Consider the following 22574-nt stretch of genomic DNA (forward strand, 5'->3'; position numbering starts at 1 on the left):
TGGACCCAAAAATGTGTTGTCCAATTTGTCCTGAGTGCGCTGATACCCCATATGTGGGGGGAAACCACTGTTTGGGCGCATGGGAGGGCTCGGAAGGGAAGGAGTGCCATTTGAATGCAGACTTAGATGGAATGGTCTGCAGGCGTCACATTGCGTTTGCAGAGCCCCTAATGTACCTAAACAGTAGAAACCCCCCACAAGTGACACCATTTTGGAAAGTAGACCCCCTAAGGAACTTATCTAGATGTGTGGTGAGCGCTTTGACCCACCAAGGGCTTCACAGAGGTTTATAATGGAGAGCCGTAAAAATAAAACAAAATTTTTTTCCCACAAAAATTATTTTTTAGCCCCCAGTTTTGTATTTTCCCGAGGGTAACAGGAGAAATTGGACCCAAAAATGTGTTGTCCAATTTGTCCTGAGTGCGCTGATACCCCATATGTGGGGGGAAACCACTGTTTGGGCGCATGGGAGGGCTCGGAAGGGAAGGAGTGCCATTTGAATGCAGACTTAGATGGAATGGTCTGCAGGCGTCACATTGCGTTTGCAGAGCCCCTAATGTACCTAAACAGTAGAAACCCCCCACAAGTGACCCCATATTGGAAACTAGACCCCCCCGGGAACTTATCTAGATGTGTTGTGAGAACTTTGAACCCCAAGTGTTTCACTACAGTTTATAACGCAGAGCCGTAAAAATAAAAAATCTTTTTTTTCCCACAAAAATTATTTTTTAGCCCCCAGTTTTGTATTTTCCCAAGGGTAACAGGAGAAATTGGACCCCAACAGTTGTTGTCCTATTTGTCCTGAGTACGCTGATACCCCATATGTTGGGGTAAACCCCTGTTTGGGCACACGGGTGAGCTCGGAAGGAAAGAAGCACTGTTTTACTTTTTCAACGCAGAATTGGCTGGAATTGAGATCGGACGCCATGTCGCTTTTGGAGAGCCCCTGATGTGCCTAAACAGTGGAAACCCCCCAATTATAACTGAAACCCTAATCCAAACACTCCCCTAACCCTAATTCCAACGGTAACCCTAACCACACCTCTAACCCTGACACACCCCTAACCCTAATCCCAACCCTATTCCCAACTGTAAATGTAATCTAAACCCTAACTGTAACTTTAGCCCCAACCCTAACTGTAGCCCTAACCCTAGCCCTAACCCTAGCCCTAACCCTAGCCCCAACCCTAACCCTAGCCCTAGCCCTAACCCTAGCCCTAACCCTAGCCCTAACCCTAGCCCTAACCCTAACCCTAGCCCTAACCCTAGCCCTAACCCTAACCCTAGCCCTAACCCTAACCCTAGCCCTAACCCTAGCCCTAACCCTAGCCCTAGCCCTAACCCTAGCCCTAACCCTAGCCCTAACCCTAACACTAGCCCTAACCCTAGCCCTAACCCTAGCCCTAACCCTAGCCCTAATGGGAAAATGGAAATAAATACATTTTTTTATTTTTCCCTAACTAAGGGGGTGATGAAGGGGGGTTTGATTTACTTTTATAGCGGGTTTTTTAGCGGATTTTTATGATTGGCAGCCGTCACACACTGAAAGACGCTTTTTATTGCAAAAAATATTTTTTGCGTTACCACATTTTGAGAGCTATAATTTTTCCATATTTTGGTCCACACAGTCATGTGAGGTCTTGTTTTTTACGCGACGAGTTGACGTTTTTATTGGTAACATTTTCGGGCACGTGACATTTTTTGATCGCTTTTTATTCCGATTTTTGTGAGACAGAATGACCAAAAACCAGCTATTCATGAATTTCTTTTGGGGGAGGCGTTTATACCGTTCCGCGTTTGGTAAAATTGATAAAGCAGTTTTATTCTTCGGGTCAGTATGATTACAGCGACATCTCATTTATATCATTTTTTTATGTTTTGGCGCTTTTATACGATAAAAACTATTTTATAGAAAAAATAATTATTTTGGCATCGCTTTATTCTCAGGACTATAACTTTTTCATTTTTTTGCTGATGATGCTGTATGGTGGCTCGTTTTTTGCGGGACAAGATGACGCTTTCAGCGGTACCATGGTTGTTTATATCTGTCTTTTTGATCACGTGTTATTCCACTTTTTGTTCGGCGGTATGATAATAAAGCGTCGTTTTTTGCCTCGTTTTTTTTTTTTTTTTCTTACGGTGTTTACTGAAGGGGTTAACTAGTGTGCCAGTTTTATAGGGCGAGTCGATACGGACGCGGCGATACTAAATATGTGTACTTTTATTGTTTTTTTTTTTTTTTATTTAGATGAAGAAATGTATTTATGGGAATATTTTTTTTTTTTTTTTCATTATTTAGGAATATTTTTTTTTAATTTTTTTTACACATTTGGAAAATTTTTTTTTTACTTTTTTACTTTGTCCCAGGGGGGGACATCACAGATCAGTGATCTGACAGTTTGCACAGCACTCTGTCAGATCACTGATCTGACATGCAGCAGTGCAGGCTTCACAGTGCCTGCTCTGAGCAGGCTCTGTGAAGCCACCTCCCTCCCTGCAGGACCCGGATCCGCGGCCATCTTGGATCCGGGACCTGGAGCAGGGAGGGAGGGCGGCAAGACCCTCGCAGCAACGCGATTACATCGCGTTGCTGCGGGGGTCTCAGGGAAGCCCGCAGGGAGCCCCCCTCCCTGCGCGGTGCTTCCCTGCACCGCCGGCACATCGCGATCATCTTTGATCGCGGTGTGCCGGGGGTTAATGTGCCGGGGGCGGTCCGTGACCGCTCCTGGCACATAGTGCCGGATGTCAGCTGCGATAGGCAGCTGACACCCGGCCGCGATCGGCGCCGCTCCCCCCGTGAGCGCTGCCGATCGCATATGACGTACTATTGCGTCCTTGGGAAGTAGGGCCCACCCCCCATGGACGCAATAGTACGTCTGATGGCAGAAAGGGGTTAAGGTAGTTGAACATTTTTGACAGATGACTTTGCGCTGATCAATTGGATGTTGTTTAAAAAAATGCCAGACTGCACTCTTTCTAGCATCGGATACCTTTTCAGGCATTGCAGACTGAGCTTTAACCGGATGGCCACGCTGCCCTCCAACAGGTTTTAGCTTTGCCACGCGTTTTGGGCAAGATACGGGCCCGGCAGATGGAACCTGTTGCGATGTTGATGCCTGCTGCGGCCCCTCCTCCTCCGCTTCAGAACTGCTGCCGCCTGCACCCTGTTCCCCCAATGGCTGCCAATCGGGGTCAAGAACTGGGTCATCTATTACCTCTTCTTGTAGCTCGTGTGCAACTTCGTCTGTGTCACCGTGGCGGTCGGTGGTATAGCGTTCGTGATGGGGCAACATAGTCTCATCAGGGTCTGATTCTTGATCAGCACCCTGCGATGGCAATGTTGTGGTCCGAGTCAAAGGACCAGGATAGCAGTCTGGCTGTGGCTGTGCATCAGTGCACTCCATGTCAGATTCAACTTGTAATGGGCATGGACTGTTAACTGCTTCACTTTTTAAGCCAGGGACGGTATGTGTAAAGAGCTCCATGGAGTAACCCGTTGTGTCGCCTGCTGCATTCTTCTCTGTTGTTGTTTTTGCTGAAGAGGACAAGGAAGCGACTTGTCCCTGACCGTGAACATCCACTAACGACGCGCTGCTTTGACATTTACCAGTTTCACGAGAGGAGGCAAAAGAGCTAGAGGCTGAGTCAGCAAGATAAGCCAAAACTTGCTCTTGCTGCTCCGGCTTTAAAAGCGGTTTTCCTACTCCCAGAAAAGGGAGCGTTCGAGGCCTTGTGTAGCCAGACGACGAACCTGGCTCCACAGCTCCAGACTTAGGTGCAATATTTTTTTTCCCACGACCAGCTGATGCTCCACCACTACCACTACCCTCATTACCAGCTGACAATGAACGCCCCCGGCCACGACCTCTTCCACCAGACTTCCTCATTGTTTTAAAAACGTTAACAAACGAACGGTATTTGTTGCTGTCACACAACTTACACGGTGAGCTATAACTTCAGTATGATTTAGCTACCCCTTTACAGGTGGGTGAGACCACAACGAAAATCAGCCACAATGTTACACACTCTGTTGTTGTTGGCAACAAATGAGATGGCACACACGCAGGACTGTCACTGAAGCGCAAATGTAAATATTTATCTCCCACTGATTTGTGTTTGTTTTTTTTAAAAGGGAGACTTCAGAAAAAAAAAAAATTAAAAAAAAATTATTTTTTACAGAAGAATTTATAAAACAAATAAAATGAAATGATTGTTTCAGGGAGAATTTAGGAAAAAAAAAAAAAAAAAGGCTTTGTAGGGCCCACTGAGTGAGAGAGGACGCACACAGGAGTCAGGAGTGGCACACAAGCCCAGAGGCCAATATTAATCTCCCACCGATTGATTTAGTTATTTTTTTTGGTAGATTTTGGAACCCAAATCAAGCAAAAAAATTAATAGGCTTTCTATGGCCCACAATTGGGGAGAGAGAGAGAGAGATGGCACACCCAGGAGTCAAGACTGGCACACAAGCAGAAGGGGCAATATGAATCTCCCACAGATTTTTTTATTTTTTTTTTTTTCAGGGAGACTTGAGAGAAAAAAAAATACAAAAAAAATGATTTTTTTCAGGAATAATTTAGAAACCAAAGAAAATAAAATGATTGTTTCAGGGAGAATTTAGAAAACAAATAAAACAAAAAATAGGCTTTCTAGGGCCCACTGAGTGACAGATGACGCACACAGGAGTCAGGAGTGGCACACAAGCCCAGAGGCCAATATTAATCTCCCACTGATTGATTTAGTGATTTTTTTTGGTAGATTTTGGAACCCAAATCAAGCAAAAAAATTAATAGGCTTTCTATGACCAACAATTGGGGAGAGAGAGAGAGATGGCACACCCAGGAGTCAAGACTGGCACACAAGCAGAAGGGGCAATATGAATCTCCCACAGATTTTTTTTTTTTTTTTTTTCAGGGAGACTTGAGAGAAAAAAAAATACAAAAAAAATGATTTTTTTCAGGAATAATTTAGAAACCAAAGAAAATAAAATGATTGTTTCAGGGAGAATTTAGAAAACAAATAAAACAAAAAATAGGCTTTCTAGGGCCCACTGAGTGACAGATGACGCACACAGGAGTCAGGAGTGGCACACAAGCCCAGAGGCCAATATTAATCTCCCACTGATTGATTTAGTGATTTTTTTCAGGTAGATTTTGGAACCCAAATCAAGCAAAAAAATTAATAGGCTTTCTATGGCCCACTATTTGTGAGAGAGATGGCACGCTCAGGACTGGCACACAAGCCCAAAGGCCAATATTAATCTCCCATTTTTTTTTTTTCCAGGGAAAATTTATAAACCCAATAAAAAAAATAATAATAAATAGGCTTTCTATGGCCCACTATCTGAGAGAGAGAGATGGCACGCTTAGGACTGGCACACAAGCCCAAAGCCCAATATTAATCTCCCACTGATTGATTTAATGATTTTTTCAGGTAGAATTTAGAACCCAAATCAAGCAAAAAAATTAATAGGCTTTCTATGGCCCACTGAGTGAGAGATGGCACACACAGGAGTAAGGAGTGGCACACAAGCCCTGAGGCCAATATTTTTCTCCCACTGATTGATTGATTGATTTTTTCAGGTAGAATTAGGAACCCAAATCAACCCAAAAAATAAATAGGCTTTCTATGGCCCACTATTTGTGAGAGAGATGGCACGCTCAGGACTGGCACACAAGCCCAGAGGCCAATATTAATCTCCCACTTTTTTTTTTTTCCAGGGAAAATTTATAAACCCAATAAAAAAAATAATAATAAATAGGCTTTCTATGGCCCACTATCTGAGAGAGAGAGATGGCACGCTTAGGACTGGCACACAAGCCCAAAGGCCAATATTAATCTCCCACTGATTGATTGATTGATTTTTTCAGGTAGAATTATGAACCCAAATCAACCAAAAAAATAAATAGGCTTTCTATGGCCCACTATTTGTGAGAGAGATGGCACGCTCAGGACTGGCACACAAGCCCAGAGGCCAATATTAATCTCCCACTTTTTTTTTTTTTCCAGGGAAAATTTATAAACCCAATAAAATAATAAAAAAATAGGCTTTCTATGGCCCACTATCTGAGAGAGAGAGAGATGGCACGCTTAGGACTGGCACACAAGCCCAAAGGCCAATATTAATCTCCCACTGATTGATTTAATGATTTTTTCAGGTAGAATTTAGAACCCAAATCAAGCAAAAAAATTAATAGGCTTTCTATGGCCCACTGAGTGAGAGATGGCACACACAGGAGTCAGGAGTGGCACACAAGCCCTGAGGCCAATATTTTTCTCCCACTGATTGATGTTGTGATTTTTTCTGGTAGATTTTGGAACCCAAATCAAGCAAAAAAATTAATAGGCTTTCTATGGCCCACTGAGTGAGAGATGACATAGACAGAGATGGCACTCTAGCAGAAATGTCAATCTTAATCTCCCCCCCCAAAAAAAAAAAAAAAAAAAGGAACTGTCCTTCAATTACTATCTCCCTGCAGTAATCTCAGCCAGGTATGGCAGGCAGCAATAAGGAGTGGACTGATGCACAAATTAAATAAAAAGTGTGGACAAACAAACAAGATAGCTGTGCAGAAAGGAAGGAACAAGAGGATTTGTGCTTTGAAAAAAGCAGTTGGTTTGCACAGCGGCGTACACACAGCAATGCAGCTATCAGGGAGCCTTCTAGGGCAGCCCAATGAGCTACAGCGCTGAGGAAAAAAAAAAAAAAGGAGCTTCCACTGTCCCTGCACACCGAAGGTGGTGTTGGGCAGTGGAAATCGCTACAGCACAAGCGGTTTTGTGGTTAATGGACCCTGCCTAACGCTATCCCTGCTTCTGACGAAGCGGCAGCAACCTCTCCCTAAGCTCAGATCAGCAGCAGTAACATGGCGGTCGGCGGGAACTCCCCTTTATAGCCCCTGTGACGCCGCAGACAGCAAGCCAATCACTGCAATGCCCTTCTCTAAGATGGTGGGGACCAGGACCTATGTCATCACGCTGCCCACACTCTGCGTTTACCTTCATTGGCTGAGAAATGGCGCTTTTCGCGTCATTGAAACGCGACTTTGGCGCGAAAGTCGCGTACCGCATGGCCGACCACGCACAGGGGTCGGATCGGGTTTCATGAAACTCGACTTCACCAAAAGTCGTCGACTTTTGAAAATGTTCGACCCGTTTCGCTCAACCCTATTGCCGAGTGCTATTTGATGTTTTATCACATAGCACTTGGGCCAGTGTTTTTCTATGGGGCAGCTCAGATCTGTGATTTTTTTTCATGCCGTTTCGGCATGAGAGAACAATCGCAGCATGCTGTGAGCGCATACGAGAATCGGATTACACGCACCCGTAAAAGTCTAAGGGTGCATATGATGACATCACAGTGCAGTGCGATTATAGCGGATGGAGGAGATGGAGAAATGACTTTTTAATTTATCTTCGGACCTGTGCTGTGATTAGCAGGACAGTGAACTTACTCTGCTAGAGTTTGAGCCAAATGTGGGCCAAACTGCCCACTTTTTTGAGACATTTAGCACCAGAAATTACTCATGACCGAACTAGATTATTATTACAGCAAGGTATTTTTTTTATCGCTTGATAAATTATAAGACACACATCTTGTAAAAATTCCTCTATTCCTATTTGCATTTTAAGGGAACATTTGAGTTTTATCTCCTTTATTCTTTTCACATTTGGTTCCTAGTTTATACTGCGAGAACATGAAAACATTTTTATTCATGTTTACGCAAAGGTCAGCATGTGCTGCGTTAAAGAAAAATGTGGTAAATAAATGGCTGTTCGACCATAAACGACAGGTGGTATTTGAATCACTCTTGTTTTGTAATTTTGAAGCTACTTTAAATGTATTAGCTCTGCCAGAAACAAACAAATCACAAGCAAACTTGCTGTCTGCATGAACACAGCTACATTAATTGTTGTCTAGAAATGGCAGCATGACATTATTTCAGCAAGACACCAGTAAGACACCGAAAGACATTAAAAGAAATGTTATCTGGCAGGAGGGCATTTTTCTAAAGTTCCTATGGTGAATCATTATGCTCACTTTGTACAAACTAAATGTGTTGGTTGGAAGGTATTTATATTAAACAAAGTTTACTCCGAGGTTGCCATGATACAAAGACTTTAAACATTATCTTAGGTCACACAAAATGTTGAAGAAGAATATGCTTTGCATTGTAAATACTTAAAAAAAAGACTATTGAATTGAAAAATAAATACATAAAACCTTGTTAGAACACAAAGTTTAATATCCAGGTTATACTGATAAACTTTGTATAAAATCGACATAATAAACTTGAGCTACTGTTAGGTTAAATCTGGCCAATCTTGCCATCTCATAGTAAAGCAGACAGCTGCAAAAATAATGATCATTTTACCTCTTTGTATGCCAATGCTACATGTATGCTGGAAAAAAAGCACTTTGGATTAAAATTGTAGCTTGGCAAATCCTATTCAACTCCTAAGTTTGGGGTCAGATGGCCTTATAAATCGGACCGAGATTGGAACGAAAAGTAAGGACTAGCTGGCAGCTCTCCCAACCCAAGCTTGACAGCTTCATGTATTATCTTGCAGCTGTAGCGTTCAAGTTGTAACAGTCTTCATCTAGTCCTTCTAACACGTTTCGAACTCAGGCCGATTAACACGGCCCTCTAATTGTGTCCTCATGGTGATACTAATCCACATAAAAAAGCAAGATTTAGCAGCCTGTAAATTATATTATTAAGCAATTTGTCCAATGCTTCTATGCAATAACTCTCTTAAATGTAAGAAGCAAAGATTTATTAATTTTTAAGAAAACTTTTGCAATAGTTTGTCCAGGGTGCAAAAAAAAAAAATTATAAAATAAGGCAAATCCGGAGTCACAACTTTCAAACACTATTCATATTGTCTCTTCAGAGAGGAAGAGGACTAGAACTCTAGTGCCACCTATTGGAAGCAGCAATCCTAACAGTCAATGTCGACCCTTTAATGAGCCTTGTGTTGTGAATTCTGCTCTTGGGTTCCCTACAGTGGTTGTAGGTGGGAATGCAGTTGTCTCTGAGTCAAAGTCCTGGCCAGGTGTATCTGCTGATTGTTGTTCTGACTGGGATATTTAAGTGTGCAGGATTCATTAGCCCTTGCCAGTTGTCTATGTTTCTTCTGAAGTGTTGGATCACTTTCTGGCTTCTCCTGCTCAGCTGTCAATTCAGCAAAGATAAGTGTCTGGTTTTTGTTCCTGTGGCACACATGCAGTGTGCTTATATTCTGTGCTATTCATTTGTTTTTCTCTTGTCCAGCTTAGACTGTGTCAGTGCTTTCTCGGTCTTGTTGGATTCTCTGGAGATGCAGATATACGCTCCACATCTTTAGTTAGATGGTGGAGTTTTTGTATTTTCTGCTGTGGATATTTTTGGAAGGATTTTTAATACTGACCGCTTAGTATCCTGTCCTATCCTTTCCTATTTAGCTAGTGTGTGCCTCATTTGCTAAATCCTGTTTTCTGCCTACATGTGTCTTTTCCTCTACTACTCACAGTCAATATTTGTGGGGGGCTGCCTATCCTTTGGGGTTCTGCTCTGAGGCAAGGTAGAAATTCCTATTTCCATCTATAGGGGTATTTAGTCCTCCGGCTGTGTCGAGGTGTCTAGGTTTTGTTAGGTACACCCCACGGCTACTTCTAGTTGCGGTGATAAGATCAGGGTTTGCGGTCAGTATAGTTACCACCTACTCCAGTGAAAGTTTTCATGCTGCTCCAAGGTCACCTAATCATAACAGCCTTGTCACATGACTTAGGATAATAGCCAAACCAGAATATCAATTTGCAGACACTGTGTTTCAGGGTACTGCCCATCGTCAGTGCAATGTGGAGATCTAATTTGGATGATTGAGAGGATCCAAGAAGTATCGTTTCTCCTTGCGGAGAGTGACATGATAAGCATGTCGAGGTGAGGAGACCCGAAGAATACAACTGCTTTATCCATTTTACCAAAAGCGGAATGGTATAAATGCCCCCCCCCCCAAAAAAAAAAAAGAAGAAATTCATGAATAGCTGGTTTTTGGTCATTCTGCCTCACAAAAATTGGAATAAAAAGCGATCAAAAAATGTCACATGCCCGACAATGTTACCAATAAAAATGTCAACTCATCCCGCAAAAAACAAGACCTCACATGACTCTGTGGACCAAAATATGGAAAAATTATACCTCTCAAAATGTGGTAATGCAAAAAATATTTTTTGTAATAAAAAGCGTCTTTTAGTGTGTGACGGCTGCCAATCATAAAAATCCACTACAAACCCGCTAAAAAAGTAAATCAAACCCCCCTTCATCACCCCATTAGTTGGGAAAAATTAAAAAATTTAAAAAATGTATTTATTTCCATTTTACCATTAGGGTTAGGGCTAGGGTTAGGGCTAGGGTTAGGGCTAGGGCTAGGGTTAGGGTTAGGGCTAGGGTTAGGGCTAGGGTTAGGGCTAGGGTTAGTGTTAGGGCTACGGCTAGGGCTAGGGTTAGGGTTAGGATTGGGGCTAAAGTTAGGATTAGGGTTGGGGATAAAGTTAGGGTTAGGGTTGGGGCTAAAGTTGGGGTTAGGGTTTGGATTAAATTTACGGTTGGGAATAGAGTTGGGATTAGGGTTAGGGGTGTGTCAGGGTTAGGGGTGTGGCTAGGGTTACCATTGAGATTAGGGTTAGGAGTGTGTTTGGATTAGGGTTTTAGTTATATTTGGGGGTTTCCACTGTTTAGGCAGATCAGGGGCTCTCCAAATGCGACATGGCATCTGATCTCAATTCCAGCCAATTCTGTGTTGAAAAAGTAAAACAGTGCTCCTTCCCTTCCGAGCTCTCACGTGCGCCCAAACAGGGGTTTACTCCAACATGTGGAGTATCAGCCTACTCATGACACATTGGACAACAACTTTTGGTGTACAATTTCTCCTGCTACCTTTGGGAAAATACAAAACTGGGGGCGAAAAAATAATTTTTGTGGAAAAAAAAGATTTTTTATTTTCACGGCTGTGCGCTATAAACTGTAATGTAACACTTGGGGGTTAAAAGTTCTCACAACACATCTAGATAAGTTCCTTGGGGGTCTAGTTTCCAATATGGGGTCACTTGTGGGGGGTTTCTACTGTTTAGTTACATCAGGGGCTCTGCAAATGCAATTTAACACCTGCAGACCAATCCATCTAGGTCTGCATTCGAAATGGCGCTCCCTTCCTTCCGAGCTCTGCCATGCGCCGAAACAGTGGTTCCCCCCACATATTGGGTATCAGCATACTTAGGACAAATTGGACAACAACTGTTGGGGTCCAATTTCTCCTGTTACCCTTGGGAAAATGCTAAACTGGGGGCTAAAAAATAATTTTTGTGGGAAATTTTTTTTTGTATATTAACGGCTGTGTTATAAACTGTAGTGAAACACTTGGGGGTTCAAAGCTCTTACAACACATCTAGATGAGTTCCTTAGGGGGTCTACTTTCCAAAATGGTGTCAATTGTGGGGGTTTTAAATTTTTAGGCATATCAGTGGCTCTCCAAACGCAACATGGCATCCCATCTCAATTCTAGTCAATTTTGCATTGAAAAGTCAAACAGCGCTCCTTCCCTTCCGAGCTCTGCCATGCGCCCAAACAGTGGTTTACCCTCACATATGGGGTATCAGCGTACTCAGGACAAATTGTACAACTTTTGGGGTCCAATTTCTTCACTTACCCTTGGGAAAATAAAAAATTGTGGGCAAAAATATCATTTTTGTGAAAAAATATGATTTTTTTTATTTTTACGGCTCTGCATTATAAACTTCTGTGAAGCACTTAGTGGGTCAAAGTGCTCACCACACATCTAGATAAGTTCCTTAGGGGGTCTACTATCCAAAATGGTGTCACTTGTGGGGGGTTTCAATATTTAGGCACATCAGGGGCTCTCCAAACGCAACTTGGCGTCCCATCTCAAATCCAGTCAATTTTGAGAAGTCAAATGGCGCTCCTTCACTTCCGAGCTCTGCCATGCACCCAAACAGTAGTTAACTCCCACATATGGGGTATCGGCGTACTCAGGACAAATTGTAAAACAACTTTCGGAGTCCATTTTCTCCTGTTACCCTTGGTAAAAAAAAACAAATTGGAGCTGAAGTAAATTTTTTGTGAAAAAAAGTTAAATGTTCATTTTTATTTTAACATTCCAAAAATTCCTGTGAATCACCTGAAGGGTTAATAAACTTGTTGAATGCAGTTTTGAGCACCTTGAGGGTTGCAGTTTTTAGAATGGTGTCACACTTGATTATTTTCTATCATTTCGACCCCTCAAAATGACTTCAAATGAGATGTGGTCCCTAAAAAAAATGGTGTTGTAAAAATGAGAAATTGCTGGTCAAATTTTAACCTTATAACTCCCTAACGAAAAAAATGTTGGTTCCAAAATTGTGCTGATGTAAAGTAGACATGTGAGAAATGTTACATATTAAGTATTTTGTGTGACATATCTCTGTGATTTAATTGCATAAAAATTCAAAGTTGGAAAATTGCGAAATTTTCAACATTTTTCGCCAAATTTCCATTTTTTTCACAAATAAATGCAGGTAATATCAAATAAATATTACCGCTGTCATGAAGTACAATATGTCACGAGGAAACAAGGTCAGAATCACCAGGATCCATTGAAGAGTTCCAGAGTTATAACCTCATAAAGGGACAGTGGTCAGAATTGTAAAAATTGGCCCGGTCATTAACGTGCAAACCACCCTTGGGGGTAAAGGGGTTAATTATGCCATTCTCGTGCAAATACAAAGCAATGTCGCGGCAACTAAAAATACATAACTTTGGCGTTTTTACTTTTTTTCTCACTATGCCATTTAGCGATCAAGTTAATACTTTTTTTATTGATAGATCGGGCAATTCTGAAAGTGGCGATACCTAAAATGTGTATGTTTGATTTTATTTTTGTTGTTTTATCTTGAATTGGAGGTGCTTGAATTTTTTTTTCATTTTTTAAATATTTTTAAACACTTTTTTTTACTTTTGCCATGCTTCAATAGTCACCATAGGAGACTAGAAGCGAGCTCAACTCAATCGGCTCTGCTGACATGCCCCAGGAAAGATGTGGGCTCACCGCTGGAGCCCACATCAAAGGGAGGGTATCCGACATCGGCGTTCCATTAGGCCCGATGTCGGAAAGGGGTTAAACAACTCAAACAAGACAAAGTTCTAGGTTCTGACTGATTAATGTCTCTATATTACATAGTTGCATAGATATGAAGTTAAATAGGCTGAGAAAAGACTTATGTCAATCAAGTCACCATCAGTTATACATTCCTTATCAGTCGACTATTTAAAACCTACAATGCCATTTGTTGTGAAAAAAATCATCCAGCTTTTTTTTTAAAGTTGCCAGAATGTCTGTCATTACTTCCTCTTGTGGCAGGGCATTCTGTAGTCTGACTGCTCTAACAGTAAAGAACCCTTTACCATTAAGCTGCAAGAATCTCCTTTCACCTTCCCCTAATTAAAGCCCCCTGGTTGTTTGTAAGGTTTTTCGAAGGAATAAGTTATGTGTCAGACCTTTGATGTATGTAAAAAAATCCTATCTTTTCTGTTTCTATATTTAGTATAGATATACAGCTATATCTTGAAGAGTGACAAAGTAAATCCAGACTTTCTCTCAACCCTGCACAAAACTATTTTGAAACTAGGCAATGGCCATAGATTAATTTTAAAATATTTGTGCTTATTCTTGCTAGCAGATTCAGTACTTTCCTCCTTCATACACATGATCAAGGTGGGCTTTATTCTAGGAAGACAAGCCCCTGATAGTATATGCATAATTCTAAATTCTATCATGAAGCCAAGAAGGACAATAACCCCTTAACAATTCTGACCTTAGATATTTAAAAGGCCTTTGAAAGAGCCTTTGATAGTCTAACTTGACCTTTTCTGCAGGCTGTTCTCTTAAAAATGGAACTTATTGGCCCCTTCATAAAGATGAAGCCCTTCACAATCTATGACGTAATGGTGCATCATAGTTCCTGTCCCTCCTTTTGATCTGAGTTAAGCCTCCATATTTCCTGGCACAGAAAATCTGATTTGATCAGATGTCATGTGCCAATTACAGCCATGAGTGGGATCTACCCACATCTGTTAACATGTTAAATGCTGCTGTCAATCTCTGACAGTGACATTTAACTCACTATAACCGGATACATGTCACAAACCCCACCCATCGGTGCTTCTGTTACATGATCGTAGGGTGTTGATGGGTTGGCATGACTGCATAGGGTCTGCAGAAGACCCTGTGCTTGTCATTGCAGATCAGTTATGAATGTTGGCCCATCGCCGGCTCTCATAAGAGACGAAGATTTCAGCTACACATAGCAGGACTTAGGCCTGCTATATGTAGCACAAGTGATCGGATGATCTCAGCTTTAAATCTACTAAGAGGACTATTGAAGCAAGTGAACGGTAGAAAAAAAATGCTTTAAATAATATTAAAATTGTAAAAGTTTAAATTAACCCCCCTTTTGCCCCATTCAAAATAAAACAGTAAAAAAAAAATTAAAATTAAAATATTTGTTATCGCTCTTTTCAAAAATGTCCGATATATATCAAAATGTAAAAAGAATTAATCTGATCAGTAAACAACATAACGAGAAAAAAAATCAAAATGCCATAATTATAGTTTTTGGTGGCCACAATATTGCAATAAATTGCAATAACAGACAATCAAAGCATCATACTACCCCTAATTGGTATCAATAAAAATATCAGCTTGGTGCGGAAAAAAATTAAACCATTACCCATGCCCAGATCAGGGAAATGGAAACGCTATGGGCCTTGGAAATTGACACTATTTATTCTTCTTACAAACTTTGGATTTTTTTTTCACCATTTAAATAAAAAATAACTGGAGAATCATACTCGAAGGTCAGTTTTAGCATTTAGCGAACATGGTAAATAAAAAAAACCTGAAAAATAATTGTGGAATTGCCCTTTTTTTCAATATGACTTCACTTGGAATTGCATTTCCTGTTTTGCAGTACACTATTTGGCAAAATCAATAATATCACTCAAAAGAACAAACCAATGCAGAAAAACAAGCTCTCACATGATCATTGTGGCGGAAAAATAAAGAAGTTATGGCTCTGGGAAGAACTGGTGCTAGCTGTATGTGTGAACTAGGGTATTAGGGGTGTCAACATAGGTAATCTTCTAAGTGAGTTAACCCTGTTTGCCTACAACCTTTTGCTTATGTTACCAAATCCCCTCACAATATTAGCCAAAATTAAATACTATTTTGGAGAAATCTGCTTAATCTTGAGGCTTAAAAATAACTCCTCGAAATCAGATAACATATTCTGCAACACTCCTACACATACACATAGTTTCATTGAAATAAGTTTTGTAACATTGTGAAATAAACTAAGGAGAAAATATAGTGAATATACACTGTGAAATTTTAAACACTGTTAGAACAACAACAAAAACAAAAAATTATAATCTGGAGCCCCAAGGTACAAACAACAAAAAAACCCTAAAAAATATCTTTATTTAATATAATTTGAATAAAGGTACTAAAGCACCTGGCTGCATACAAACAAACATTTAAAGGGGACCTGTCACCAGGAATAACGCTGTTAACCTGTGGATATGCGGTTAATCTGCAGGTTAACAGCGTTATGATGCTTTCCGGTGCCTATGTGGCACCCCAGGGGTCCAGTCGCCACAGAGGAACTGTACCTCATAGAGAAGTGTGGTATCCCACTCTCAGGTAAGGAGGGGGCACTACCCAGGACTCTAACACTCACATCTAACACACACCAGTTCAGTTGGGGCACCTCGGCTTAGGGAGGAAGGCCTCATCCCATGCTGGATAGGAATGGGTGGTGGGAGTGTGTGGGGTGTTATGATCCGGTGACCTTGGAACTGCATGAGAACTGAAGGTGGCACTATACTGACCGCAATCCTGAACTTAACACCGCAACTAGAAGTAGCCGTGGAGTGTACCTAACACAGCTAGACACCTCGACACAGCCAGAGGACTAAATACCCCTAAAGATGGAAATTGGAATACTATCTTGCCTCAGCTCAGAGAAAATCCCCAAAGGATAGACAGCCCCCACAAATATTGGCGGTGAGTCGGAGAGGAAAAAACATACACAGGCAGAAAAACAGGATTTAGCACAGGATGCCACTCTAGCTAGATAGGACAGGATAGGACAGAGTTCTGTGCGTTCAGTATTAAAACCCTTCAAAATCATCCACAGCAGAAAATACAAAAAAACTTCCTACATCTAACTAAAAGATGTAGGAGCGTAAATCTGCAACTCCAGTGAATCCTACAATCAGAGCAGGAATAAAACTGAAACAAGCACACAGCAGTGTGCCACAGATACAAAAAATCAAACACTTCACAAGGAACATTGACAGCTGGCAAGGGCTAAAGGATCCAGCACACCTAAATATCCCAGTCAGAATTGTAATCATCCGATACACCTGGCCAGGGCTGCGAGTCAGAGACAACTGCATTCCCACCTACAACCACTGGAGGGAACCCAAGAGCAGAATTCACAACAGTACCCCCCCTTAAGGAGGGGTCACCGAACCCTCACCAGGGCCCCCAGGACGATCAGGACGAGCCAGATGAAAGGCACAGACCAAATCAGCAGCATGGACATCAGAGGCAGAAACCCAAGAATTATCCTCCTGGCCATAACCCTTCCATTTGACCAGGTACTGAAGCTTCCGCCTCGAAAAACGGGAATCCAAAATCTTCTCAACAACATATTCCAACTCCCCATCAATCAACACAGGGGCCGGAGGATCAACAGAGGGAACAACGGGCTCCACATATTCCGCAACAAAGATCTATGGAAGACATTATGGATAGCAAAAGAGGCCGGAAGCGCCATTCGAAAAGACACCGGATTAATCATCTCAGAAATCCTATAAGGACCAATAAACTTAGGAGAAGAAACCTTCATAGGAACATGACGGAAAGACAACCAGACCAGATCCCCAACCCGAAGCCGGGAACCAACACACCGACGACGATTAGCAAAACGTTGAGCCTCCTCTTGAGACAACACCAACTTGTCCACCACATGAGCCCAAATCTGCTGCAACCTGTCCACCACAGAATCCACACCAGGACAGTCAGAAGGCTCAACCTGCCCAGAAGAAAAACGAGGATGAAAACCAAAATTACAAAAGAAAGGCGAAACCAAGGTAGCAGAACTAGCCCGATTATTAAGGGCAAACTCGGCCAATGGCAAGAAGGCCATCCAATCATCCTGATCAGCAGAACAACGGAACCAAATCTGAAGAGGAAGGCAATTTAGGTAAGGGCACCAAATGAACCATCTTAGAGAACCGGTCACAAACAACCCAGATAACAGACATCTTCTTGGAGACCGGAAGATCAGAAATAAAATCCATCGAAATATGCGTCCTGGGCCTCTCAGGGACTGGCAATGGCAAAAGCAACCCACTAGCACGGGAACAACAAGGCTTGGCCCGCGCACAAGTCCCACAGGACTGCACAAAGAACGCACATCACATGACAATAAAGGCCTCCAAAAGGACCTACCAACCAAACCTCTGGTACCAAAAATGCCAGGATGACCGGCCAACACGGAACAGTGAACCTCAGAAATCACTCTACTAGTCCATCTGTCAGGAACAAACAATTTCCCCACAGGACAGCGGTCAGGTTTGTCAGCCTGAAATTCCTGAAGAACCCGTCGTAAATCAGGGGAAATGGCAGAAAGGACCACCCCCTCTTTCAGAATACCGACCGGCTCTAAGACCTCAGGAGAATCAGGCAAAAAACTCCTAGAGAGGGCATCAGTCTTAATATTCTTAGAACCCGGAAGGTACGAGACCACGAAATCAAAACGGGAAAAAAACAAGGACCATCGAGCCTGTCTAGGATTCAGCCGTTTAGCAGACTCGAGGTAAATCAAATTCTTATGATCGGTCAAGACCACAATACGGTGCTTAGCTCCCTCAAGCCAATGTCGCCACTCCTCAGATGCCCACTTCATAGCCAACAACTCCCGATTGCCGACATCATAATTTCGTTCAGCAGGCGAAAACTTACGGGAAAAGAAGGCACACGGTTTTATTAAGGAACCAACAGGATCCCTCTGAGACAAAACGGCCCCTGCCCCAATCTCAGAAGCGTCAACCTCAACCTGAAACGGAAAAGAAACATCCGGTTGGCGCAACACTGGAGAAGAAGTAAATTGACGTTTAAGCTCCTGAAAGGCAGAGACAGCCGCAGAGGACCAATTCGCCACATCAGCGCCTTTCTTCGTCAAATCGGTCAAGGGTTTAACCACGCTGGAAAAATTAGCAATGAAACGGCGATAAAAATTTGCAAAACCCCCAAATTTCTGAAGGCTCTTCACGGATGTGGGCTGAATCCAATCACGAATGGCCTGAACCTTAACCGGAACCATCTCTATAGACGAAGGAGAAAAAATGAAGCCCAAAAAAGAGACTTTCTGCACCCCAAAGAGACACTTAGACCCTTTCACAAACAGGCCATTGTCACGAAGGATCTGAAATACCATCCTGACCTGTTGCACATGAGACTCCCAATTATCGGAAAAAAATCAAAATATCGTCCAAATATACAATCAAGAATTTATCAAGATAAGTCCGGAAGATATCATGCATGAAGGACTGAAAAACAGATGGAGCATTAGAGAGTCCGAATGGCATCAAAAGGTATTCAAAATGGCCTTCGGGCGTGTTAAACGCAGTTTTCCATTCATCACCCTGCTTAATACGAACTAGATTATATGCCCCTCGAAGGTCAATCTTGGTAAACCAACTAGCTCCCTTAATCCTAGCAAACAAATCGGAAAGCACGGGTAAAGGGTATTGAAACTTGACCGTGATTTTATTCAAGAGGCGATAATCTATACAGGGTCTCAAGACCCATAAGAAAAACACCATAAGAGGAAAGACCTCCACTATTCTAAACAAAAAAACACCAGTATACAGGCAAAGATGCTTACCTGTTCAAGGCCTCCAACAATTGCACTAACCAGGGTGCAGCGGACCCAAGTTAAGATGGCAAATGTTTTTTTAGATTAGGACTGCCAATATGTAAGGACCCTTGACGTGGGTTGGCAGCTTAAATATTGTGGCCATAATATCGACCAATACCTTGCATACATTGTTATGTTTTTGGTGCACTGTATATATTTTTTCCAGGGTGCGGCTGGGCCCTAGATGGCTCTGTACACTGTGGCCTCTGTTCGCACAGGATGCATTATGGTAAGCCCGCTATATGGCGTCATTAATAGGCTTTGAGCCATATACTTTGCATTCCTGTGTGAACACGCCACATACAGACTATTTGTTTGCACAGGTGCACCAAGCGGCCAATTCCTCATTTTAGGGTGGCTGCATTATCGGTATTATTGCACCTGTGTATTTGCCATCTTAACTTGGGTCCGCTGCACCCTGGTTAGTGCAATTGTTGGAGGCCTTGAACAGGTAAGCATCTTTGCCTGTATACTGGTTTTTTTTGTTTAGAATAGTGGAGGTCTTTCCTCTTATGATGTTTTTTTAGATTAGGACTGCCAATATGTAAGGACCCTTGACGTGGGTTGGCAGCTTAAATATTGTGGCCATAATATCGACCAATACCTTGCATACATTGTTATGTTTTTGGTGCACTGTATATATTTTTTCCAGGGTGCGGCTGGGCCCTAGATGGCTCTGTACACTGTGGCCTCTGTTCGCACAGGATGCATTATGGTAAGCCCGCTATATGGCGTCATTAATAGGCTTTGAGCCATATACTTTGCATTCCTGTGTGAACACGCCACATACAGACTATTTGTTTGCACAGGTGCACCAAGCAGCCAATTCCTCATTGTAGGGTGGCTGCATTATCGGTATTATTGCACCTGTGTATTTGCCATCTTAACTTGGGTCCGCTGCACCCTGGTTAGTGCAATTGTTGGAGGCCTTGAACAGGTAAGCATCTTTGCCTGTATACTGGTGTTTTTTCGTATTCAGAAAGCCCCCTTCTGAAAATTGCCGCCAAAGCATCATTATTTCATTTAGTCAACACAGACCATTTTCTGAATTTCTGACAATACAATTCTGCCGCCTCTTGACCCTGAGACAGGGCCAACAAGGTCTTCTCAGCTTGATCCACAGAATTAGGTTCATCATATAATAGTCCTAAAGCCTGAAAAAAGGAGTCAATTTTAAGCAAAGCAGGATTCCCAGATTCCAGGGAAAACGCCCAATCCTGCGGGTCGCCACGCAGCAGGGAGATTACGATTTTTACCCGCTGAATGGAATCACCAGAGGATCGAGGTCTCAGGTCAAAAAACAGTTTACAGTTGTTTTTAAAACTCAAAAATTTAGACCTGTCACCAGAAAACAAATCAGGAGTAGGAATCTAAAGTCTGAACAATATAATCAGAAATACCTTGCACCCTAGCAGCAAGCTGGTCTACACGAGAAGCTAATTCCTGAACATTCATGCTTGCACCAGGCTCCTCAGCCACCTAAATATTAAGAGAGAAGAGAACACAAAACAGACTGAAGAAAAAAAAATGGCTCAAGAGCTTCCTTCCCTTCTTCTGAGATGCATTTAACTTATTGTTGGCCAGTTGTACTATTATGATCCGGTGACCTTGGAACTGCATGAGAACTGAAGGTGGCACTATACTGACCGCAATCCTGAACTTAACAACGCAACTAGAAGTAGTCGTGGAGTGTACCTAACACACCTAGACACCTCGACACAGCCAGAGGACTAAATACCCCTAAAGATGGAAATTGGAATACTAACTTGCCTCAGAGAAAATCCCCAAAGGATAGACAGCCCCCCATAAATATTGGCGGTGAGTCAGAGAGGAAAAAACATACACAGGCAGAAAAACAGGATTTAGCACAGGATGCCACTCTAGCTAGATAGGACAGGATAGGACAGAGTTCTGTGCGTTCAGTATTAAAACCCTTCAAAATCATCCACAGCAGAAAATACAAAAAAACTTCCTACATCTAACTAAAAGATGTAGGAGCGTAAATCTGCAACTCCAGTGAATCCTACAATCAGAGGAGGAATAAAACTGAAAGAAGCACGCAGCAGTGTGCCACAGATACAAAAAACCAAACACTTATCTTTTCTGAATTTGGCAGCAAGCAGGAGAAGCCAGAAAGTGATCCAACACTTCACAAGGAACATTGACAACTGGCAAGGGCTAAAGGATCCTGCACACCTAAATATCCCAGTCAGAATTGTAATCATCAGATACACCTGGCCAGGACTGCGAGTCAGAGACAACTGCATTCCCACCTGCAACCCCTGGAGGGAACCCAAGAGCAGAATTCACAACAGTGGGGTAGGTAGGAAATAGGGGGAGGAGCTTAGAGACCGGGAGTCAGAGGAGTTGGAGAGAGGACCTGAGCGGAGCAGATGTACTAAAAGGAACTCCCAGTTAGAGGGAGCTAGCGAGAGATTACAAAGACTGCGTGCTAGAGCAGTTGGTCCTGGAAGCTCGCGGGAAGACAGAAGAGGTCCTAGGGACACTGGAAGTGCAGAAGCCACCCGTGGGGCCCACATCCAGATGTAGAGGGACCAGGTCGCAGTCAGGGGACTGGCTCCAACTTAGTAGAAAACTTCAAGTTCAGCTAAGAAAATGGAGGCTGTGGCTTTTGCAAAAGTCACAGCCACAGCCACCCACACTTCGTCAAAAAGGCAGCCACATAGGACAAAGGAGATTAGAAACACGTCGCCCAACCAGGTTCGGGGCTGCTGGCATGGGACACTGTAGGTAAGGCGCTGGGCAGGAGAAGTGGAAGCAGGCGTAGTGAGATGGCCAGAGAAAGGCATACGAAAGGAGTCCTGGAAAAGTGCATCCCAATCTACCTGGGAGTTTGCTGGACCACTGACCCGAGGAGAGAACATAGCATCTGGTTGGTGTTTGTGGACTGGAAACTGTAAGTAAAAGTGGAAGCTGCACCTTGCTGTGTCCTTTGAGTCATTGCTGCGTCACCTGCCCAGCATAACCACAACCACCATCTTATCATACATCACTACATCTGTCTTGGAGTTAGCTCTACCTGTGGGGAGCTGCACCAACTCTGCTGCATCACCATCTGCCCCAGAGGATCTGAACTGCAGCGTCGGTCACCATCTCATCGCCGAACACCACGGGTGGCGTCAAGAACATTTCCCCTTTTCACTTACAAACTTTATTTTCCCTTTTTTTATTTCCGGACTTTTATTGTATGCCCAGGGCCACGGACTGAGTCACTGCTGCCATGACCTTCCCTTTTAAGAACTGTGTCAGACCCAGTACCGAGTGCCCCATGGTCCTCTTGGGCACTACATCGGCACACAGCTGAATGCAGCGGGGTGAAAATTATCTTTATTCTGTCAACCAGCATTCGGTATTCAGTCATATTGGTGGGGGGGGGGGGCTGGTTCAGTCATACTCTGAATATACAGAGTGACCACTGTAACAGTGCCCAAGGCCTTGAGTGACACTGGATTTATATTGCAGCCAGATGTCAATCAGGGATTGGGGCAAGGCTACAGCAGCCACTTTTTATACTCAGAGTGTGACTGAA

At 42.8% G+C, this 22574-nt stretch overlaps 1 protein-coding gene across 1 annotated transcript in view; it reads right to left on the reverse strand.

The window, feature by feature from the left end:
* The window catches only part of LOC138674484 (dynein axonemal heavy chain 3-like), a 3367401-nt gene that overhangs the window by 2031126 nt on the left and 1313701 nt on the right, over positions 1 to 22574 (reverse strand). The gene's annotated exons all lie outside the window — the stretch shown is intronic.

The sequence above is a fragment of the Ranitomeya imitator genome, chromosome 4 (assembly GCF_032444005.1).
Source record: "Ranitomeya imitator isolate aRanImi1 chromosome 4, aRanImi1.pri, whole genome shotgun sequence".
Lineage (NCBI taxonomy): Eukaryota > Metazoa > Chordata > Amphibia > Anura > Dendrobatidae > Ranitomeya > Ranitomeya imitator.